This window comes from Arachis hypogaea, chromosome 12 (assembly GCF_003086295.3).
Source record: "Arachis hypogaea cultivar Tifrunner chromosome 12, arahy.Tifrunner.gnm2.J5K5, whole genome shotgun sequence".
Classification (NCBI taxonomy): Eukaryota; Viridiplantae; Streptophyta; class Magnoliopsida; order Fabales; family Fabaceae; genus Arachis; species Arachis hypogaea.
Genome location: NC_092047.1, coordinates 99374477 through 99399802, shown reverse-complemented (window position 1 = coordinate 99399802; position 25326 = coordinate 99374477). Strand labels below are relative to the sequence as shown.

Below are 25326 nucleotides of genomic sequence, written 5' to 3'. Positions count from 1 at the left end.
GCAGTAATCAGTGATTAGGGGTTTAAAAATCCCCTTTTGGTTTCGTGATAAAACCATGATGTGGACAAATGAGATTGAGTGAAATCCATCTCTTGTTACATCAGGGAATTGAGTAGAAGGTTGAGGAGTCCCTTCGATTCAATTCTCAAACTATGGCATGGACAAGTTACGTTGAGAAATCCTTTTCTTGTTACGTCAAGAAATTGGATAGAAAGTAGAGTGATTCTCTTTGTATTCAATTTCTACAGACGCGAGCGGCGGAAGTCAGCCAATTAAGAAATCAATATAGAAATACGTTGCGAGTATAGTTCTTAACCAGCAAAAATCTGGCTTATCAATTTAGAAAGGTTGTCACAAAATTAGAATAAAAATACTGGGAGTATAAGCCCCGGGTCGTCTCCCAACGAGTTGACAAAAAGGGTGCTATCTTATTAATCAGGAGTTTTCCGAGAATTTTGAGTTTGGGCAATGGGCACAAGCATATGATTGTAAATTAAAGCAATGAAAATTAAAAGAGATTTATATTATTCTAAGTAAAAGGCCTTGACTGGGGGAATGATTAATTGGAAGTTCTATCCTTGTTGGAATTTTCTCAAGTGTAGTATAAAGAGGTTGTTATTTTCACTTAGTTAACCCTTACTAAATAAAGGAAAGTCAAGTGATTGAGCTAACTCTTATTCGCAAATCCTAGTCCTCTCCCTTGGGAAGGTCTAGCGTTAGTAAATATAGAACTAGCCAACAACTTCCAATTTAACTAATCACATGAGCATTCCAACTCAAGTGTCTCCTTTTAATCAACCCCCATGTCAAGTTGAGAATCTACTCCATTGACATGAGAATTACTTGCATAGAATTAAATAAGGAATAAAAGAAAGACATGATAGACAATAACTACGATTCAATTAAAAGTAAAAGTAATCCTTTGCATTAATAAATTCTAAAAATAATCCAATTGTAACTCTAAACAAGAATTAAGAATATGGAATAATAAAAGAGTAAGAAAACAAACTAGAATAGTATCTTCAACGGAAGTGATGACTCTTCAATATCCAAGGTAAAAGCATAAAACTATAAAACTATGAATGTAAAGAAAACCTAGAGGAAGAGTAGTTTTTCTCTCTAGATTCAGATCTAAAACTAAAACTATGCTAATGAGAATGTGTGTTGAGTCTCTGCACGTTCCCTGGCTCTAGTCTGTGTTTCTGGGCCAGAAACTGGGTCAAAACTCGGCCCGAAATTGCCCCCAGCATTTTTTGTTATTTCTGCAGATTGCGCATGTCACGCGTACGCGTCAGTCACGCATGCGCGTCACTGGTCGTTTTGGCGTATCACGCGTACGCGTCAGTCACACGCACGCGTCTTTGTGCAAACTCCAATCCACGCGCACGCGTCAGGCACGCGCACGCGTCGCTGCAAATTTCTCCATATCGTACGCTCGCGTGAGCCATGCATGCGCGTCGATGCTCGCTGGTTACCTCCTTGATTTCTTGTGTTCCTTCTATTTTTATGAGCTTCCTCTTCATTCTCTAAGCCATTTCTGCCCTATAAAGCCTGAAACACTTAACACACGGATCACGACATCGAATGGTATGAAGGAGAATTAAAATATACAAATTAAAGATCTCTTAGGAAGGAAGTTTTCAACCATAGAATAACACTAGGAAGGAATTGTAAAATCAGGCAATTCATATGAATAAGTGGGTAAGGACTTGATGAAAACCACTCAAATGAGCACAAGATAAACCATGAAATAGTGGTTTATCAACCTCCCCACACTTAAACATTAGCATGTCTTCATGCTTAGTTCAAGGAGATTAAAAGACTAAATAAGGGAAAATAAGACTCATGAAATACAACCTATGTATGAATGCAACTATATGCTAAGATGAATTTGCCTACTTGGTTAAAAGTAAATAAGTTTTTCAAGACAAACATAAATCAAATTCCACTAATTCAAATTATACAGTAAAGACAAGTAAGCTTATAAGAAGACAGCTCGTGAAAGCAGGGAACATAGAATCAAGTATTGAACCCTCACTGATAGTGTATGTACACTCTAATCACTCAAGTGTATAGGGTAATCCTCTCTAGTCTTCTCTAGTCATGCTTTCTAAACTTTGTTCTTCACCTAACCAATCAACAAGTATTTAATGTACAAATGCAAACATCATGAGGTCTTTTCAAGGTTGTAATGGGGCTAAGGTAAAGGTGAGGGTATATATATGGCTAAGTGAGCTATAAATTGAATCCTTGACTAACCTAAGCTCTCACCTATACACATAATCTATATACTTTTTTAAATTCATGCCTAGCTAACCAAAATTCCCACTTTTGCATTACAAACTCATACATCAACTTTTCTTTTAATTTGTATCACATATGCATTGATCTTTTCATTAACTTAACATTGGGGTAATTTTGTCCCCTTATTTATTTATTTATTGAATATTTTTGGTTTTTTTTAAAGCATAAAAGTAAACATAACATTACCAATGCACATGGATAATTAATTTTTTTGGTCTCACATGAGTAGGTACCCAAATTCCCAATATTTTATCATGACACATTTTCTATTAACCCATGTTCCCACAGTTTTCCCACACTTAGTTAACACACAATCTCTATCTTAAGCTAACCAAAGATTCAATTTGGGGTAATTAATTATTTTTCCGCTTAAGGCTAGTGATTTGGTAAATTATAGAACAAATGGGGATTAAAAGGCTCAAAGTGGCTAACAAGGGTAATTTAAAGGGTAGGCTATTTGGGATAAGTGAGTTAATAATCAAATAATGGCCTCAATCATATGAATGTATATAACACATTAAACATTGGACATATAGGATGGAACAAAATATAGATTACAATCATAGAGAAGGAAACACACAAGAATAAAATATTATGGTTAAATAATATAACCATGTAATTAAGCTCAAAAATCTTATTGGGTTGTGTGTTCTTTGCTATCATTTATGTTCCAATTTACAATCTTCAAACAAGTTTTAACACAAAAGTTTTGATTTAAATTAGTGAAATTTTTCAACCAAATAGAACATACATGCAAACACTTATTACTATGCAATCTATCCTATCCTAACAAAAGAAAAATAACCTATTGGTGTTGAGAAAGAGAAATTACCTCCGGAAGTCAGGTACTGACCGACCTCCCCACACTTAAAGCTTGGCACCGTCCTCGGTGCCATCAGTCAGGAACAAAGGTGGGCTGGTAGCAGCATCTCCACAGTCGGGATTGTCATGGCTCCCTGTGCTAGTAGATAAAGTGGAGTCCGGGGTGTCTGGGTCTTCTTCAGGTGGGTGGTTGCCAATAATTAGCTCCTTGAGGTATGTAAATTGGCACTTGTTACGGCGCTCCATTCGCTTTGCATGCTGGTCTAGTCGGTCTAACCTCTGAATTATCTGTAGGAGTAGCTGATTTGTTGAAGGTTCTTGTGATGTGGAAGGAGAAGGGATATCTTTCGCCGGTTCTGTAGTCTGGCCAGTAATGGTTGCTGGAGGTCTGATGTACTTCCTATTGGGGACGTACTGATCATCCCGTGGAAGTATGGTCTTGGTGTCCCCAGCTCTGTAGGAGACTCCATCTACTGAGACTAGATCTGAAACCAAGGCGGGAAAGGGTAGGTTGTCCGTGATCTATACGTGTCCCATGGCATGCCGAAGGTATCTTGGTAAATTGAGAGGCTGGTCTGTAAGGATACACCAGAGAAGAACAGCCATATCTGCAGTGAAGGAGGACTCATGAGTGCTCGGAAAGACGTAGTGAGACATAATCTGTGGCCATACTCGAACCTCCAAGGTGAGTGCTGAAGCCAATATTCCCTTAGGGCGGGATCGATGGTATCAATAGATCCATCTGCTGCCAGGTTGTGCTATAACTCTGAGAACGGCGTCCCAGTCAAATTGGTATGTCTGGCGCTTGAAAGAGGCTTCTTGGAATGCGTCCAATCCTTCTGGAGCAGGGGGAAGATCTAAAGCTCGTTGAATAGCCTCTTCCGTTATGGGGACTTGCTTCTGACGGACATAGACAGACTGCAGGATTGGCATGTGAAAATTAGAGTAAAATTCAACTACCCATGAAAAGTTAACCTGCCGTGGCTGTTTCCGTAAGAATCCCCATTGTCTGTTCTCAACGCCGGGCTCAACAAATTCAACAATGTGGGTCGGGAGGATGAGTAGGTGCTCATTGTTATAGTTTCGCTCAGCCAAGATGGGGAACATCTGCTCACAGTAGCGGTTAGTGAACCGCGCAGTGTCCTTTGCTGGAAAGGCTTTCTCTTTTTCATCGACCTTGATGATCCTCTTGACTCGCTTTATTGAGGGATTTACTGCTGCTGAAGATGGTTCCGCAGCTAGTGCTCTTTTTGTTCCTTTCCTTGCCGGTGGTTTGGGAGTAGCTTTCTCTTTACCCTTCTTGGTGGCCATCCTGAAAAGGGAAAAGGAAAGTAACATGTAAAGCTAAGGGTTAAAGCAAGGAAGGGACGGTACAAGTGATAATCGATGCCAAGGTAAAGAAGGATGTCGTTAACACATGGTCGCGACTACATGTGCTAAGTTCATCAATGGGAATATAGCAAGTGCATGTTATGGCAAGTAGATGCAAGATGTTTATTGGCATGCCGGCAAAGGCATGAGTAGCATAGATCAAGCATTAATTGCCCAATTTGATTATCAAATGTTTCAAACTAACAATCTGTTTGTATTGACAATTATATTCAATCAATAATATATTGAAAGGGGTTTTGTAAAAAACAGGCATTATAGTAGAATGATAGAAGAATTAAAAAATGCACAATGCCATACGGGCTTTTTCATAAACACTTAGCATGCATGGTAAATATGTTATTGAAAGTATTGAATTTGAACATGCAAGCAACCCTAAGAAGTAATATTAATTGTCAAACAATGCCTCAATATATCCACAAACAAAATATAGAAGAAAACAATCACCCAATTAAATTTCTAACACCAATTAAAAGGATATAAAAAGTAAAAAGAAAGACAAAGAAAACATAGATAATGAAATTAAAAAGAAAAAAAGAAGAAAACATAAGTAAAAGTAATAATGGAAAAGTAAAAAGGGAAAGAAGAAAATAACCTTGATGAAGAAGATGAAGAAGGAGGAAAAAATAGTAGAAAGTAAGAGAGAATAAAGAAGGAAGAAGGAAGAAGAAAGAAATAAGAAGGGAGAAGAAAGAATTAGGATTGGGGGAGAAAAGATAAGAATTCTGGTGCAGATCTAGTTAAACTGTGCGTCGTACGCATACGCGTGACCTGAATTGTGCTATTCGCGCGAGAGCAGCCTCGCGCACGCACAACTCTCTGTTCAATTCGCACATTTGCCAAAAATTCAACCGACGTGTGCACGTGAGGGACGCGCAAGCGTGGATGGCCTGGAGGGGAAAATGACGCGTTCGCGTCAGGGACGTGTACGCGTGATGTTGCTCGTGCTCCTAGCACCATTCCAGCATCAAGGCATCACAACTCTCTGCCCAAACCTTGTTTAAGCCGATTTTTCAGGTTCACGCGTACGCGTGGGTGACGCGCACGCGTGGAAGGCTGATTTTGCAAGTGACGCGGACGCGTCAGGGATGTGTTCGAATGGGCGTGTTTGTGCCTAAGGCATGCCTCCAGCCATGCTCCCGCGCAACTCTCTGTTTCTTTCCTTCTTTGTTTCGAATACGAGTTAACCACGAAAAATGCCCCCGAATTATTCAAACGCTGACAAAAATACACCCGAATTTTACTATCGACAAAAATATCTTCAAATAATTTAAAAACACAACAACAATACCCAACAATAAATATATATTTTCAAAAAATACCTTAGAGATTGAATTTTGATGCAATTTTTTGCAAGCATGATTATAAAAATAATATATTATTATACATAAAAATTGGTAATTTTTTGTTAAGTATATAATTTTTTTATAATTATTTTTGTTAACAACCAATAATACTTTTAAAAACTTACAAAATAATATATACTTAACAAAAAATCACCAAATCTTAAGAATAATAATATCTCATTTTTTTAATTATACTTGCAAAAAATTGCATCAAAATTCAATCTCTAGTGTATATTTTGAGAAATACATATTTAATGTTAGTTTTTTTGCAAGATTATCTAACATTAAATATGTATTTCTCAAAAAATATATTAGAGATTGAATTTTAATACAATTTTTTGCAAGCATGATTAAGAAAATGAGATATTAGTATCCTTAAAATTTGTTGATTTTTCGTTGTGTATATATTTTTTTTGTAATTTTTTTGTTAACAACTAATAATACTTTTAAAAAATCACAAAAAAATATATACTTAGAAAAAAATTATTAAATTTTAAGAATAATAATATCTTATTTTTTTAATTATTCTTGTAAAAAATCACATCAAAATTAAATCTCTAAGGCATTTTTTGAAAAAATATATTTACTATTGGGTATTGTTGTTATATTTTTAAATTATTTAAAGGTATTTTTATCGATAGTAAAATTCGGATACATTTCTGTCAGCGTTTGAATAATTTGGAGGCGTTTTTGGTGGTTAACCCTTCGAATACACGTATGACGCGTACGCGTCAACGACGCTCGCGCGTCGCATGCCCTCTTTTTTTTTTTATGCAGAATGCTAATGCAAATGCAGACTATATGCAGAGATTATGAGAAGAGTCACTAAGAGAAATAAAGTAGAATAAAATAAAATAAAACTAAGACTGAAACGGAACGATCATACCATGGTGGGTTGTCTCCCACCTAGCACTTTGCTTTTACGTCCTTAAGTTGGACGATCTTCAAGCTCATTCTGCTTCTGTTGGTGGGTCCTCCAAGAGGAAGACCTCTAGCTCTTTGTGTTCCTTCATCCTCTCACCATGATAAAGCTTTAGGCGATGTCCATTGACCTTGATGAAATTGGAACTTGAAGGATGACGTAGGTGGAAAACTCCATATGGCTCTGCTTTCTCCACCCTGTAAGGACCTTCCCATCTGGATCTCAGCTTGCCTGGCATGAGTCTCAGCCTGGAGTTGTAAAGGAGAACCAGATCTCCCGGTCTGAACTCTCTTCTTTTGATATGCTTGTCATGCACAGCCTTCATATTCTCTTTGTATAATCTGGAGTTATCATAAGCTTTGAGTCGAAGGGTCTCCAGTTTTGCTAGTTGCATCTTCCTTTCAGCACCAGCTTGCTCGAATCCCATGTTGCACTCCCTCACAGCCCAAAAAGCCTTATGTTCCACCTCCACTGGAAGGTGGCAAGCCTTTTCGTACACTAAACGGAAGGGGCTCATCCCAATGGGTGTCTTGTACACTGTCCGATACGCCCAGAGTGCATCAACAAGTCTGGTGCTCTAGTCCTTCCTATGGGGCTTTACTATCTTTTCCAGGATGCGCTTTATTTCTCTATTAGATACCTCTGCTTGACCATTGGTCTGGGGATGGTAAGCTATTGCTACTTTGTGAACTATCCCATACTTCTTCAGTAATCCTGCTAACCTCCTGTTACAGAAGTGAGTGCCTTGATCACTCACGATTGCTCGTGGTGATCCAAAGTGACATATAATATGGTCATTCACATATACTCTATGTGAGAGCAGTAGTTTCAATGCCAGAAGAAACTTTGGCAACAGCCTTGGGATGGTTACGCCTCTGTCTGTGATTCCTAGTGGACTCAGCTAAGTCGCTGATCAGCTGCCATGCTTCATCTGCAGTTTTGTACTTTTTCAAAGAACCATTACTAGCACCTTCCAGTGTAGTCTTATCCTGGGGGTTCATGCCTTGAGTAAAGTAGCTGATCAATACTAGCCTATCAATCATGTGATGGGGACATGCGTCCAGGAGATTGTTGAAGCACTCCCAATATTCGTAGAGAGTCTCGGATTCGCCTTGAACAATCATTGAAATCTCTTTCCTCAATCTATTAGTAACTTCAGCTGGAAAGTATTTTTCCAAAAATTCTCTTCTAAGCGTATCCCAGTTAGTAATAGTCGCTTCCGGTTGAGTGTAGTACCATTTCCTTGCCTTTTCCTCAAGAGAAAATGGGAAAACGGTTAACAGAATAGAAGTTTCATCTGCACCATGACGCCTAACAGAATAGAGTTTGGAAATGGACCCATGAAGTCAATACCCCAAACATCAAAGATTTCACAAAAAAGCATAATCTGTTGGGGCATCTCATCCCTCTTGGATATATTCCCAAACCTTTGGCATGGGGGATAGGATTTATAAAAGGTAGCAGCATCCTTAAAAAGAGTAGGCCACCAGAATCCACAGTATAAAATTTTTCTAGTTGTTCTTTGAGGGCCAAAATGTCCTCCACTCTCAGAAGAGTTGCAGGCCTCTAGAATGGATTGGAATTCTGATTGGGGCACACACCTTCTAATTACTTGGTCAGCACCACACCTCCATAAATATGGATCATCCCATATATAATATTTGGACTCGCTTTTCAGCTTGTCTCTTTGATGCTTAGTAAAATTGGGAGGGAAGGTATGGCTAACTAGATAATTAGCTACAGGTGCATACCAAGGAACTACTTCAGATACTGCATGCAAGCTATCAAATGGGAAAGAATCATTGATAGGAGTGGAGTCATCCTTAATGTGCTCAAGGCGACTCAAGTGGTCTGCTACTAAATTCTGGTTACCACTCCTATCCTTAATTTCTAAATCAAATTCTTGCAGCAACAGTATCCAACGTATTAACCTTGGTTTGGATTCTGGTGTGCGAAATTGTGATCATTCCATTCCTTGGTAACGGTGCTAAAAACTCAACACACACGTTCATGATCTTATATCTATTTCACAACTTCGTACAACTAACCAGCAAGTGCACTGGGTCATCCAAGTAATAAACCTTACGTGAGTAAGGGTCGATCCCACGGAGATTATTGGCTTGAAGCAAGCTATGGTCACCTTGTAAATCTCAGTCAGGCGGATTAAATTGTATTAAGAAATTATAGTGGATGAAAATAAATAAAATATAAAATAGGATAGTGGTACTTATGTAATTCATTGGTGAGAATTTCAGATAAGCGTATAGAGATGCTTTCGTTCCTCTGATCTCTGCTTTCCTGTTGTCTTCATCCAATCAATCCTACTCCTTTCCATGGTAAGCTTTATGTAGGGCATCACCGTTGTCAATGGTTACATCCCATCCTCCTGTGAAAATGGTCCAATGCGCTATCACTGCATGGCTAATCATCTGTCGGTTCTCGATCATACTGGAATAGGATTTACTATCCTTTTGCGTCTGTCACTACGCCCAGCACTCGCAAGTTTGAAGCTCGTCACAGCTATCCCTTCCCAGATCCTACTCGGAATACCACAGACAAGGTTTAGACTTTCCGGATCTCAGGAATGGCCATCCATGGGTTCTAACTTATACCACGAAGACACTAATATCTCGGACTCAGTCTCCTGTATTAGATATCCAAGAGATATCCATTTAATCTAAGGTAGAACGGAAGTGGTTGTCAGGCACGCGTTCATAAGTTGAGAATGATGATGACTGTCACGATCATCACATCCATCATATTGAAGTGCAAATGAATATCTTAGAAGCGGAATAAGTTGAATTGAATAGAAAAACAGTAGTACTTTGCATTAATCTTTGAGGAACAGCAGAGCTCCACACCTTAATCTATGGTGTGTAGAAACTCTACCGTTGAAAAATACATAAGTGAAAGGTTCAAGCATGGCCGAATGGCCAGCCCCCATGATCTAAGAACTAAACGTCCCAAGATGTCTAATACAATAGTAAAAAGTCCTATTTATACTAAACTAGTTACTAGGGTTTACAGAATTGAGTAAATAATGTAGAAATCCACTTCTGGGGCCCACTTGGTGTGTGCTTGGGCTGAGCTTGAAGTTTACACATGGAGAGGTCATTCTTGGAGTTGAACGCCAGTTTGTAACGTGTTTCTGGCATTGAACTCCACTTTGCAACTTGTTTCTGGCGTTTGACTCCAGAATACAGCATGGAACTGGAGTTGAACGCCAGTTTACGTCGTCAATCCTTATTCAAAGTATGAACTATTATATATTTCTGGAAAGCCCTGGATGTCTACTTTCCAACGCAATTAGAAGCGCGCCATTTGGAATTCTGTAGCTCCAGAAAATCCACTTTGAGTGCAGGGAGGTCAGAATCCAACAGCATCTGCAGTCCTTCTTCAACCTCTGAATCTGATTTTTGCTCAGGTCCCTCAATTTCAGCCAGAAAATACCTGAAATCACAGAAAAACACACAAACTCATATTAAAGTCCATAAATGTGATTTTTAATTAAAAACTAATATAAATATACTAAAAACTAACTAAATCATACTGAAAACATACTAAAAACAATGCCAAAAAACGTATAAATTATCCGCTCATCACAACACCAAACTTAAATTGTTGCTTGTCCCCAAGCAACTGAAAATCAAATAGGATAAAAAGAAGAGAATATACTATAAATTCCAAAATATCAATGAAACATAGCTCCAATCAGATGAGCGGGACTTGTAGCTTTTTGCCTCTTGAATAGTTTTGGCATCTCACTTTACCCATTAAAGTTCAAAATGATTGGCATCTATAGAAACTCAGAGTTCAGATAGTGTTATTGATTCTCCTAGTTCAGTATGTTGATTCTTGAACACAGCTACTTTATGAGTCTTGGCCGTGGCGCTAAGCACTTTGTTTTCTAGTATTACCACCGGATACATAAATGCCACAGACACATAACTGGGTGAACCTTTTCAGATTGTGACTCAGCTTTGCTAAAGTCCCCAATTAGAGGTGTCCAGGGTTCTTAAGCACACTCTTTTTTTGCTTTGGACCTTGACTTTAACCGCTCAGTCTCAAGTTTTCACTTGACACCTTCACGCCACAAGCACATGGTTAGGGACAGCTTGGTTTAGCCGCTTAGGCCAGGATTTTATTCCTTTAGGCCCTCCTATCCATTGATACTCAAAGCCTTGGGATCCTTTTAATTTACCCTTGCCTTTTGGTTTTAAGGGTTATTGGCTTTTTGCTCTTGCCTTTTGGTTTTAAGAGCTTTTGGATTTTTCTGCTTGCTTTTTCTTTTTCTTTCTATTATTTTTTTCGCCATTTTTCTCTTTTTTTTTTGCAAGCTTTCTGTATTCACTGCTTTTTCTTGCTTCAAGAATCAATTTTATGATTTTTCAGATTATCAAATAACATTTCTCCTTATCATCATTCTTTCAAGAGCCAACATATTTAACATTCTTAAACAACAACTTCAAAAGACATATGCATTGTTCAAGCATTCATTCAGAAAACAAAAAGTATTGTCACCACATCAAAATAATTAAACTAGTTTCAAGGATGAATTCGAAACCATGTACTTCTTGTTCTTTTGTAATTAAAACATTTTTTATTCAAGAGAGGTGATGGATTCATAGGACATTCATAACTTTAAGGCATAGACGCTTAAATACTAGTGATCATGAAGACAAAAACATAAACAAACATAAAGCATAAAAATAAAAAAACAGGAAAATAAATAAACAAGGAGATTAAGGAATGAGTCCACCTTAGTGAGGGTGGCGTCTTCCTCTTCTTAAAGGACCAATGGTGCTCTTGAGCTCCTCTATGTCTCTTCTTTGTCTTTCTTGCTCCTCCCTCATAGCTCTTTGATCTTCTCTAATTTCATGGAGGATGATGGAGTGCTCTTGATGTTCCACCCTTAATTGTCCCATGTTGGAACTTAATTCACCTAGGGAAGTGTTAATTTGTTCCCAATAGTTTTGTGGAGGAAAGTGCATCCCTTGAGGCATCTCAGGGATTTCATGGTGAGGAATTTCCTCATGCTCATGTTGAGGTCCATGCTCTCTTGTTTGCTCCATCCTTTTCTTAGTGATGGGCTTGTCCTCTTCAATGAGGATGTCTCCCTCTACGTCAATCCCAACCGAATTGTAGAGGTGGCAAATGAGGTGAGGAAAGGCTAACCTTGCCAAGTTGGAGGACTTGTCAGCCATCTTGTAGAGTTCTTGAGGTATAATCTCATGAACCTCCACTTCCTCCCCAATCATGATGCTATGGATCATGATGGCCCGGTCTATAGTAACTTCAGACCGGTTGCTAGTAAGAATGATTGAGCGTTGAATGAACTCCAACTATCCTCTAGCTACTGGTTTGAGGTCAAGCCTTCTTAGTTGAACTGGCTTGTCTTTTGAGTCAATTTTCCATTGAGCTCCTTCCACACATATGTCCATGAGGACTTGGTCCAACCTTTGATCAAAGTTGACTCTTCTAGTGTAGGGGCATGCGTTCTCTTCCATCATTGGCAAGTTGAACGCCAGTCTCACATTCTCCGGACTGAAATCTAAGTATTTCCCCCGAACCATGGTGAGCCAATTCTTTGGGTTCGGGTTCATACTTTGATCATGGTTCCTGGTAACCCATGCGATTGCATAGAACTCTTGAACCATTAAGATCCCGACTTGTTGAATGGGGTTGGTTAGAACTTCCCAACCTCTTCTTTGGATTTCAAGTCAGATCTCCGGATACTCATTCTTTTTGAGTTTGAAAGGAACCTCAGGGATCACTTTCTTCTTGGCCACAACTTCATAGAAGTGGTCTTGATGAACCTTAGAGATGAATCTCTCCATCTCCTATGACTCAGAGGTGGAAGCAATTGCCTTCCCTTTCCTCTTTCTAGAGGTTTCTCTGGCCTTAGGTGCCATAAATAGTTATGGAGAAACAAAAAGCAATGCTTTTACCACACCAAACTTAAAATGGTTGCTCGTCCTCGAGCAAAAGAAAAGAGAAAGAAGTAGAAGAAGAAGAAAAATGGAGGAGATGGAGGGAGAAGGTGGATTCGGCCAAGGGGAAGAAGAGAGGGTTGTGTTATGTGAAAATGAAGAAGGAATGAGGGGTTTATATAGGAGTGGGGAGGGGTTAGGGTTCGGCCATTTAGGGTTGGGTTTGGGAGGGAAATTATTTTGAATTTAAAGGTAGGTGGGGTTTTTGGGGAAGAGAGGATGGATGTGAGTGGTGAAGAGGTGATGGGAAAAAGTGATTGAGTTGATTGGTGAGGGGTATTTAGGGAAAAGTGATATGAAAAGGTGTGAAGAGGAGAAAAGAAAGGTAAGTGGGGATCCTGTGGGGTCCACAGATCCTGAGGGAATCCTGTGAGGTCCACAGATCCTGAGGTGTTTGAGAATTTCTCATCCCTTCACCTTTGAGGCGTGTAAAATGCCCTATATATGCAATCCTGGCGTTTAACGCCAGACTGCAGCATGTTTCTGGCGTTAAACGCCACTTCCATGCTTGTTTTGGGCGTTCAACGCCAGTCTGCAGCATGTTTCTGGCGTTTAACGCCAGCTTTCCTCTGGGTGCAATCCTGGCGTTTAAACGCCAGACTGCTGCTTGTTTCTGGCATTTAATGCCAGTTTCATGCTCTGTTCTGGCGTTAAACGCTAGCCAGATGCTCCTTACTGGCGTTTAAACGCGAGTAAGCCCTTCTTCCAGGGTGTTCTGTTTTCAATGTTGTTTTTCATTCTGTTTTTGATTTTCAGTAGTTTTTGTGACTCCACATGATCATCAACCTAATAAAACATGAAATAACAAAGAGAAAATAAAATAAAAATGATTAAATAACATTGGGTTGCCTCCCAACAAACGCTTCTTTAATGTCAATAGCTTGACAGTGGGCTCTCATGGAGCCACACAGGTGATCAGGTCAATTTTATAGACTCCCAACACCAAACTTAGAGTTTGGATATGGGAGTTCAACACCAAACTTAGAGTTTGGTTGAGGCCTCCCAACACCAAACTTAGAGTTTGACTATGGGGGCTTTGGTTGACTCTGCAGTGAGAGAAGCTTTTCATGCTTCCTCTCCATGGTTACAAAAGGAGATCCTTGAGTTTTAAACACAAGGGAGCCCTCATTCAGTTGAAGGATTAATTCTCTTCTGTCCACATCAATCACAGCTCTTGCTGTGGCTAGGAATGGTCTTCCAAGAATGATGGATTCATCCTCATCCTTCCCAGTATCCAGGATTATGAAATCAGCAGGGATGTAAAGGCCTTCAACCTTTACTAACACGTCCTCTACTTGACCATAAGCCTGTTTTCTTGACTTGTCTGCCATCTCTAATGAGATTCTGGTAGCTTGCACCTCAAAGATTCCCAGTTTCTCCATTACAGAGAGGGGCATGAGGTTTATCCCTGACCCAAGGTCACATAGAGCCTTCTCAAAGGTCATGGTGCCTATGATACACGGTATTAAGAACTTTTCAGGATCCTGTTTCTTCTAAGGCAATCTCAGTTGATCCAGATCACTCAGTTCATTGGTGAGCAAGGGAGGTTCATCTTCCCAAGTCTCATTACCAAATAATTTGGCATTCAGCTTCATGATTGCACCAAGGTACTTGGCAACTTGCTCTTCAGTAACATCTTCATTCTCTTCAGAAGAAGAATACTCATCAGAGCTCATGAATGGCATAAGGAGGTTTAATGGAATCTCTATAGTCTCCAGATGAGCCTCAGAATCCTTTGGTTCCTCAGAGGGAAACTCCCTATTGATCTCTGGATGTCCTAGGAGGTCTTCCTCACTGGGATTCACGTCCTCTCCCTCCCTTACAGGTTCGGCCATGATGGTCATTTCAATGGCCTTGCACTCTCCCTTTGGGTTTTCTTCTGTATTGCTTGGGAGAGTACTAGGAGGGGTTTCAGTGATTCCTTTGCTCAGCTGGCCCACTTGTGCTTCCAAATTTCTAATGGAAGACCTTGTTTCATTCATGAAACTTAGAGTGGCCTTAGATAGATCAGAGACTATATTTGCCAAGCTAGATAGATTCTGCTCAGAACTCTCTGTCTTTTGCTGAGTGGATGATGGAAAAGGCTTGCTATTGCTAAACCTGTTTCTTCCACCATTATTAAAGCCTTGTTGAGGCTTTTGATCCTTCCATGAGAGATTTGGATGATTTCTCCATGAGGGATTATAGGTGTTTCCATAGGGTTCACCCATGTAATTCACCTCTGCTATTGCAGGGTTCTCAGGATCATAAGCTTCTTCTTCAGAAGATGCCTCTTGAGTACTGTTGGATGCAGCTTGCATTCCATTCAGACTTTGAGAAATCATATTGACTTGCTGAGTTAATATTTTATTCTGAGCCAATATGGCATTCAGAGTATCAATTTCAAGAACTCCCTTCTTCTGAGGCATCCCATTACTCACAGGATTCCCTTAGAAGTGTACATGAACTGGTTATTAGCAACCATGTCAATGAGTTCTTGAGTTTTTGCAGGCGTTTTCTTTAGGTGAATGGATCCACCTGCAGAAGTATCCAATGACATCTTAGCTAATTCAGACAGATCATCATAGAATATATCCAGGATGGTCCATTCAGAAAGCATGTCAGAAGGACACTTTTTGGTCAGTTGCTTATATCTCTCCCAAGCTTCATAGAGGGATTCACCTTCTTTCTGTCTGAAGGTTTGAACATCCACTCTAAGCTTACTCAGCTTTTGAGGAGGAAAGAACTTGGCTAAGAAAGCCGTGACCAGCTTATCCCAAGAGTTCAGGCTATCTTTGGGTTGAGAGTCCAACCACACTCTAGCTCTGTCTCTTACAGCAAACGGAAAAAGCATAAGCCTGTAGACCTCGGGGTCAACCCCATTGGTCTTAACAGTATCACATATTTGCAAGAACTCAGTTAAGAACTGAAAAGGATCTTCATATGGAAGTCCATGAAACTTGCAGTTCTGTTGCATCAGAGAAACTAATTGAGGTTTCAGCTCAAAATTGTTTGCTCCAATAGCAGGAATGGAGATGCTTCTTCCATGTAAATTGGAATTAGGTGCAGTAAAGTCACCAAGCATCCTCCTTGCATTATTATTATTTTCGGTTGCCATCTCCTCTTCCTGTTCGAAAATTCCTGTAAGGTTGTCTCTGGATTGTTGTATTTTAGCTTCTTTTAGTTTCCTTTTTAGAGTCCTTTCAGGTTCAGGATCTGCTTCAATAAGAATCTTCTTGTCCTTGCTCCTGCTCATATGACAAAGAAGGGAATAACAAAGAAAATATGGAATCCTCTATGTCACATTATAGAGATTCCTTTGTGTGAGTAGAAGAAGAAAAGAATGTAATGTGAAGAAGAGAAGAGGGAAAACTCAAACACAGAGAGGGAGGTGGTGTTCGAATTTTTGGATGGAAGAGAAGTGTTAGTAGATGAATAAATAAATAGAAGGAGATGAGAGAGAGAATTTCGAAATTTAATTAAAATTAAAATTGAAAGTTAGATTTCGAAAATTAAAGTTGAAATTAAATTAAAATTAAAACAATTAGTTAATTAAAAAGAAATTTTGAAAAAGGAGAGAGGGAATTTTCGAAAATAAGAGAGAGAGGATTAGTTAGGTAGTTTTGAAAAAGATATGATTGAAACAAAAAGATAAGATTGATTGAAAAAGTTTTGAAATTTGTTTTTGAAAAAGATATGATTGAAATTTAAAAAGATATGATTGAAACAAAAAGATAAGATTTGAAAATCAATTTTAAAAAGATAAGAAGTTAGAAAAGATTTTGAAATTGAATTTGAAAAAGATATGATTGAAATTTTAATTTGAAAAAGATTTGAAAAGAAAATTAAAAAGATTTGATTTTAAAGTTGATTACTTGACTAACAAGAAACTAAAAAGATATGATTCTAGAGTTTAAAGATTGAATCTTTCTTAATAAGCAAGTAACAACTTGAAAATTTTCAATCAATCATATTAAATGTTAGTAAAGATTTTGAAAATTAAGAAATAAAATAAGAAAAAGATTTTGAAAATCAAATTTAAAAAGTTTTAAAAATATGAAGGTAAAATCAAAAAGATTTGATTTTTGAAAAAGATTTTGAAAAGATAAGATTTTTAAATTGAAAATTTGATTTGATTCATAAGAAACAATTAAATTTAAAAACTTTTTGACTAAATCAAATCATATTTTCAAAAATTTTGAGTAAAATAAGGAAAAGATATTTTTTTTTTATTTTTGAATTTTTAATGAAGAAAGAGAAAAACATGAAAAAAACTCATAACATAAAAATTATGAATCAAAACACTCAATGCATGCAAGAACACTATGAATGTCAAGATGAACACCAAGAACACTTTGAAGATCAAGATGAACATCAAGACTTATTTTTGGAAATTTTTAATGAAAGAAAAACATGCAAGACACCAAACTTAGAAATTTTCAAACTTTAGAAACTAACAAATTAAAAATGCATATGAAAAACAAGAAAAGACACAAAACAAGAAAATATGAAGATCAAACAAGAAGACTGGCCAAGAACAACTTGAAGATCATGAAGAACACTATGAATGCATGAATTTTCGAAAAATTTTTTTAAAAAAAAATAAAAATATGCAATTGCCACCAAACTTAAAAATTGACTCAAGACTCAAACAAGAAACACAAAAAATATTTTTGATTTTATGATTTTGTAAAATTTTTTTTTGTATTTTTCGAGAATTAATTGGGAAAAACGAAAAAGAAGAAAATATTTTTTTAATTTTTTTCGAAAATAAGAATAATAAAATCAAAAAGGTTAAAATTAAAATAAAGTTACCTAATCTGAGCAACAAGATGAACCATTAGTTGTCCAAACTCGAACAATCCCCGGCAACGGCGCCAAAAACTTGGTGTGCGAAATTGTGATCATTCCATTCCTTGGTAACGGCGCTAAAAACTCAACACGCACGTTCATAATCTTATATCTGTTTCACAACTTCGTACAACTAACCAGCAAGTGCACTGGGTCGTCCAAGTAATAAACCTTACGTGAGTAAGGGTCGATCCCACGGAGATTGTCGGCTTGAAGCAAGCTATGGTCATCTTGTAAATCTCAGTCAGGCGGATTAAATTGTATTAAGAAATTATAGTGGATGAAAATAAATAAAATATAAAATAGGATAGTAGTACTTATGTAATTCATTGGTGAGAATTTCAGATAAGCGTATAGAGATGCTTTCGTTCCTCTGATCTCTGCTTTCCTGCTGTCTTCATCCAATCAATCCTACTCCTTTCCATGGCAAGCTTTATGTAGGGCATCACCGTTGTTAATGGCTACATCCCATCCTCCTGTGAAAATGGTCAAATGCGCTGTCACTGCATGGCTAATCATCTGTCAGTTCTCGATCATACTGGAATAGGATTTACTATCCTTTTGCGTCTGTCACTACGCCCAGCACTCGCGAGTTTGAAGCTCGTCACAGCCATCCCTTCCCAGATCCTACTCGAAATACCACAGACAAGGTTTATACTTTTCGGATCTTAGGAATGGCCATCCATGGGTTCTAACTTATACCACGAAGACACTAATATCTCGGACTCAGTCCCCTGTATTAGATATCCAAGAGATATCCATTCAATCTAAGGTAGAACGGAAGTGGTTGTCAGGCACGCGTTCATAAATTGAGAATGATGATGACTGTCACGATCATCACATCCATCATATTGAAGTGCGAATGAATATCTTAGAAGCGGAATAAGTTGAATTGAATAGAAAAACAGTAGTACTTTGCATTAATCTTTGAGGAACAGCAGAGCTCCACACCTTAATCTATGGTGTGTAGAAACTCTACCGTTGAAAAATACATAAGTAAAAGGTTCAAGCATGGCCGAATGGCCAGCCTCCATGATCTAAGAACTAAACGTCCCAAGATGTCTAATACAATAGTAAAAAGTCCTATTTATACTAAACTAGTTACTAGGGTTTACAGAATTGAGTAAATGATGTAGAAATCCACTTCCGGGGCCCACTTGGTGTGTGCTTGGGCTGAGCTTGAAGTTTGCATATGGAGAGGTCATTCTTGGAGTTGAACGCCAGTTTGTAACGTGTTTCTGGTGTTGAACTCCACTTTGCAACTTGTTTCTGGCGTTTGACTCCAGAATGCAGCATGGAACTAGCGTTGAACGCCAGTTTACATCGTCAATCCTTATTCAAAGTATGTACTATTATATATTTCTGGAAAGCCCTGGATGTCTACTTTCCAACGCAATTGGAAGCGTGCCATTTGGAATTCTGTAGCTCCAGAAAATCCACTTTGAGTGCAGGGAGGTCAGAATCCAACAGCATCTGCAGTCCTTCTTCAACCTCTGAATCTGATTTTTGCTCAGGTCCCTCAATTTCAGCCAGAAAATACCTGAAATCATAGAAAAACACACAAACTCATAGTAAAGTCCAGAAATGTGATTTTTAATTAAAAACTAATAAAAATATACTAAAAACTAACTAAATCATATTGAAAATATACTAAAAACAGTGCCAAAAAGCGTATAAATTATCCGCTCATCAGACTCTTTTTTAGCTAATAAATACTTTAGAGCTGCATGGTCCGAGTACATGATGCGTGGCAGAAGTTAACCAATTAAGAGATTTCAAATAAGAGAATAGCATTGCACGTATAACTTTTAAGCAGCTAAGATCCGCCTCACCAATTTAGAAAAATCACAAATTTTAGAAATAAAAATACTGGGAGTATGAGTCCCAGATCGTCTCCCAACGAGTTGCAGAAAAGAGTGCTAATTTACTAATCAGAAAATTTCCAGAAAGTTTGAGTTTTGATAATGAATAACTAAATTAATTGAGAACTAAAGCAATAAAAATAAACTGAGAATAATTATTGATATTCCAAATAAAAGGCCTTGACTGGGGGAATAATTAAGTGGAAGTTCTATCCTTGTTGGAATCTTCTCAAGTGTAGTGTAAAGAGGTTGTTGTTCTCACTTGGTTAACCCTTACTGAATAAAGGAAAGTATAGTGATTAAACTAACTCTTACCCGCAAATCCTAGTCCTCTCCCTTGGGAAGGTCCAGCGTTAGCAGATACAGAATTAGCCAACAACGTCCAATTTAACTAAGCACTTGAGCATTCCAACTCAAGTATCTCCTCTTAATTAACCCCCATGTCAAGTGGAGAATCTACTCCATTGACATGAAATTAATAATCATAAAAATATAAGAAGACATAATTAAATAAAATTAAATAGAGAATTAAAATTAATTAAAATAAAAATAACTCTATATATTAATAATCTCAAAATGTAACATACTTATTTAAATAGAGTCAATAATCAACTGAAAAGAGTAAAGAATAAGGAAACAAACTAAAGTAGTATCTTCACGAAGGTAATGGTTCTTCAATATCCACAATCCAAAGCAAAAGCATAAACTATCAATATAACACTAATCTAGATTCAGATCTAAAACTAAAGTAATCCTAATGTGATGAATCTCTTTCTGTGTGGATGCGTCTCCGTGTGTATATTGAGTTTCTGTATGTTCCCTAACTTTAGTCTGTGTTTCTGGGCCGAAAACTAGGTCAAAATGCGGTCCGAAATCACCCCCCCAGCGTATTCTGTTATTTTTGCAGATCGCGCAGGTCACGCGTGCGCGTCGTCCACGCGTTTGCGTCATTCAGCAATTTTCCTTGTCACGCGTTCGTGTCATCCACGCAGCCGCGTCATTCGTGCAGACTTCAATCCACGCGTTTGCGTCAGGCACGCGTTCGCGTCGCTGCGATTTCTCCATTTCGCGCGTTCGCGTGGGCCATGCGCTCGCGTCATTGCTCGCTGGTCATCTCCTTAGTTTCTTGTGTTCCTTCCATTTTTGCAAGCCTCCTCTCCATTTTCCAAGCCTTTTCTGCCCTATGAAGCCTGAAACACTTAACACACGAATCACGGCATCGAATAGGAAAAAGGAGAATTAAAATACATAATTAAAAGTCTCTAGGAAGCAAGTTTTCAACCATGGAAAAATTTTGGGAAGGAATTGTAAATACATGCTAATCATATGAATAAGTGGGTAAAGACTTGATAAAACCACACAATTAAACACAATATAAATCATAAAATAATAGTTTATCAGTACACTACCACCTTAGTACCAAGTAAATAGGCTCGGAATTTATCCAGAACAAAAACAATAGCCAGAAGCTCTTTTTTAGTGGTGGTGTAATTAGACTGAGCAGTGTCTAAGGTCTTAGACGCATAAGCAATTACGAAAGGATCCTTACCTTTGCACTGAGCCAGCGCCGCTCCTACTGCATAGTTGGAGACATCACACATAATCTCAAAAGGCTGGCTCCAGTCTGGTCCTCTCACAATTGGAGCTTGAGTCAGGGCGATTTTCAGCTAATCAAATGCTTGCATGCAATCCTCACTGAACTCGAACTAAACATCTTTCTGCAGCAGTCTAGATAAAGGCAATGCTACCTTACTGAAGTCCTTGATAAATCTCCAGTAGAAATCTGCATGGCCAAGGAACGAACGGACTTCCCTCACGGAGGAGGGGTAAGGTAAACTAGAAATGACATCTACCTTTGCTGGATCTACAGAAATACCAGTATTAGAGATAACATGGCCTAGAACAATCCCTTGTTTTACCATAAAGTGACATTTTTCAAAATTTAAAACAAAGTTTGAACTAACACACCTGTCTAATACTCTAGCTAAACTATCCAAGCAAAGGTTAAACGAATCACCATATACGCTGAAATCATCCATAAAAACTTCCATACAGCTCTCAATAAGATCTGAAAAGATACTCATCATGCATATTTGGAAAGTAGCCAGTGCATTACATAAGCCAAAAGGCATCCTCTTATATGCATACGTTCCAAAGGGACATGTAAAAGTAGTCTTTTTCTGATCTTCAGGAGCTATATGAATTTGAAAATAGCCTGTATAACCATCTAAAAAGCATTAATGGGATTTACCTGACAAGAGATCAAGCATCTGATCAATAAATGGCAAGGGGTAGTGATCCTTGTGAGTAGCTTGGTTGAGACGCCTGTAATCAATGAAAACTCTCCATGAATTCTGCACTCTAGCTGTCAGGAGCTCTCCATGCTCATTCTTTACTGTTGTGACTCCAGACTTCTTGGGCACTACTTGTACTGGACTGACCCATCCACTATCTGAGATGGAGTAGATGATATCTGCTTCAAGTAGCTTGGTCACTTCTTTCTTGACAACTTCTAAGATGGTGGGATTCAATCTTCTTTGGGGTTGACGGACAGGTTTTGCTCCCTCTTCTAAGAATATTCTATGCTCACAAACTCGAGGGCTAATGCCTACTATATCCGCCAAGCTCCACCCAATTGCCTTCTTGTGTCTTTTCAGCACACTGAGCAGCTGCTCCTCTTGTTGGGGAGTGAGTTCCCTTGCAATGATAACTGGGAGCTTCTGATTATCCTCAAGGTAAGCATACTTGGGTAGGGTGGAAGTGGCTTTAATTCCACTATCTGCTCATGGCTGGGCTCTGGATCATCTGGAGCTAGGGATAATGGCAAAGTGTCCTCATTGTGTTCAGAGGGTGTCCCCACACTTGGACCTTGCTCCATGTGCCTCTCTTATGCTTCTTCTTGGTGAACTTCAGTTACAGTTTCATCAATGATGTTGCACTGGAAGATAGAATGATCTTCCGGAGGTTGCTTCATAGCTTCATTCAAACTGAAACTTACAGCTCTGCCATCTATCTCAAAGGAGTAAGTTCCTGAGAATGTATCCAGCTTGAACTTTGAAGTCTTCAGGAATGGTCTTCCAAGTAGGATTGATGATGGTCTTCCTAAGTCATTAGGGGGCATTTCCAAGATATAGAAGTCAATGGGAAAAGTGAGCCCCTTAATGCTCACTAGTACGTCTTCAGCAATTTCAACCTCTGTAATAATGCTTTTATCTGCTAACACAAAATGAGCTGCTGACCTTTTTAAGGGAGGGAGCCTCAAAGCATCATATATAGACAATGGCATTATACTAATACACGCTCCTAAATCACACATGCAGTCAGAAAATATTACACCTCCAATGGTACAGTTAACCATGCATGGACCTGGGTCACTACATTTTTTAGGTATACCCCCCATTAAAGCAGATATAGAACTACCTAAAGGAATAGTTTCTAGTTCATTAATTTTATCTTTATGTATGCATAAATCTTTCAGAAATTTTGCATATTTAGGTACTTTTTGAATAACATCAAAAAGGGGAACAGTTACCTCAACCTTTTTGAAAATTTCTACCATTTTGGGATCAAGTTCCATCTGCTTCCTGGACTTTCTTACAAGGTGTGGAAATGGGATAGGAATGGCGCCACTTGCAGCTTCTGTGTCCTTTGGTGCTCCATTCCTTGGCTGAACTACTTCTTCTTCAACCATGTCTTGTACTTCCTCTTCCTCTTCAGCATCTTCCACTTCAACTAAGTTTTCAACTGGGGCGTGTTCTTGTGGGTTGGGCTCCTCCTGGTTCCTCTCTTGCAGTGTGGTTCCAGACCTCAAAGTGATGGCATTGATGCCACCCTTGGAATTAGGTAAGGGTTGAGAAGGAATTTTACTGGAGCTTGAAGGCTGGTTGGTGGGAATAGGTAATGAATCTATCCAGGAGACGAGAGCTTGTAAAATGGCATTCAGACCATTTAGAGTAGAGTTCAGTGTAGTCTGCATGTCGTGTTGTCCTTGTGCAAGAGAACGAAGCATCTCGTCATTTGATGAGGAAGGAGGATAAGTGATCTGAGAGGCCTGTTGTTGGTTGTGATGGGGTCCTTGGGACTGCCTTAGGTGAGGTGCTCTGTAAGGCTGGTTCTGATTCTGCTGTTTGTTGTTGTTGTTCCACCTCTAATTTCCATTGTTGTCTCTGCCTCCTCTGTTATAGTTGTCCTTCCAACCTTGGTTAGAATTATCCCTCCATCCCTGGTTGGAATGGTCTCTCCATCCCTGGTTGGAATGGTCTTGCCAACCTTGGTTGTAATTGCCGCCTTGTTGATTGTATCCTTGATTCGGGCGGTCATAGAAGTTATGAGTAGCTGCCACAGTGTTGTCTTCTTGTTGGAGCTGCGGGCACTCATCAGTGTAATGACTATAATCAGCACAAATTCCGCATACTCTTTGGGGACCAACTGTTGGCTTTGTTGTGGTGGGGGAGGCTGAATTTGTTGTTGATTCAATTGCATCTGCTTCAGTAGGTTGGTCATTTGACATATAGCTTGTGTGACGGCAGTGGACTCACTGCTAAAGAAAACCTCTGCAATAGCCTTTGAGTGGCTATTCCTGTGCCTGTGATTCTGAGTGGACTCAGCTAACTCGCTGATCAATTGCCATGCTTCTTCTGCGGTCTTGTACTTTTTCAGAGAACCATTACTAGCACCATCCAATGTAGTTTTATCCCGAGGCTTCATGCCTTGAGTGAAGTAGCTGATCAACACTAACTTGTCAATCATGTGATGGGGGCATGCGTCCTGAAGATTCTTGAAGCGCTCCCAGTACTCATAAAGAGTTTCTGATTCACCCTGAACAATGCAGGAGATCTCTTTCCTTAGTCTATCTGTAACTTCAGTTGGAAAGTATTTCTCCAGGAATTCTCTCCTGAGCGTATCCCAGTTAGTGACGGTCACTTCAGGTTGAGTGTAGTACCACTCCCTCGCCTTTCCCTCAAGAGAAAACGGGAAGGCAGTCAGAAAAATAGAAGTTTCATCTGCACCATGACGCCTTACAGTAGAACAGACTGTCTGAAAATCTCTTAGGTGCTTGATAGGCTCCTGAGCAGGTAAGCCATGAAACTTGGGCATCAAGTTGATTAGTGCGGTCTTCAGTTCAAAATCTGCAGCCAGATTTGGATGACGCACTTGATAGGGTTGCAGATTAAAGTCTGGGGCTCCTGCCTCCTAGAGAGTGATCCTCCTGGGTGCCGCCATGTTACCTGTGCGTAAATCAACTGAATTAGTAGTAGATGAGCTTGTTTCTTCCTCAGATGGCGGTTCAGATTCGCCATCAGATGAGACTGGTGAATTGATAATAATCACTTCACCACCCTCAGAGGCTAGCCTACGCCGAGCCCGCCTAATACGTGAAAGAGTTCTTTCAATTTCAGGATCAAATGCGGCTAAGCTCGGGTCAGGCAGTAAACGCGTCATTCAATGAAAGAAACATACAGCTCATGGTAATAAAATAAACTAAAATATGCAAAAATTGAAAATATGTACACTAATTAATAATTTAGCACACAATTGCAACTCCCGGGCAACAGCGCCAAAAATTGACGCGAGCGGCGGAAGTCAACCAATTAAGAAATCAATATAGAAATACGTTGCGAGTATAGTTCTTAACCAGCAAAAATCTGCCTCATCAATTTAGAAAGGTTGTCACAAAATTAGAATAAAAATATTGGGAGTATGAGTCCCAGGTCGTCTCCTAACGAGTTGACAAAAAGGGTGCTATCTTATTAATCAGGAGTTTTCCGAAAATTTTGAGTTTGGGCAATGGGCACAAGCATATGATTGTAAATTAAAGCAATAAAAATTAAAAGAGATTTATATTATTCTAAATAAAAGGC

The 25326-nt window shown here is 38.9% G+C and overlaps 2 non-coding genes across 2 annotated transcripts; both read left to right on the top strand.

Moving 5' to 3' along the window:
- The first annotated feature begins 15366 nt into the window (after nucleotides 1-15366).
- On the top strand, nucleotides 15367-15474 carry LOC112731168 (small nucleolar RNA R71). Its single transcript, XR_003166958.1, has one exon. It is a non-coding gene; the product is annotated as a small nucleolar RNA R71 (small nucleolar RNA).
- Nucleotides 15475-24208: 8734 nt separating this feature from the next.
- Nucleotides 24209-24316, top strand: LOC112731313 (small nucleolar RNA R71). Its single transcript, XR_003167097.1, has one exon. It is a non-coding gene; the product is annotated as a small nucleolar RNA R71 (small nucleolar RNA).
- Nucleotides 24317-25326: the final 1010 nt, after the last annotated feature.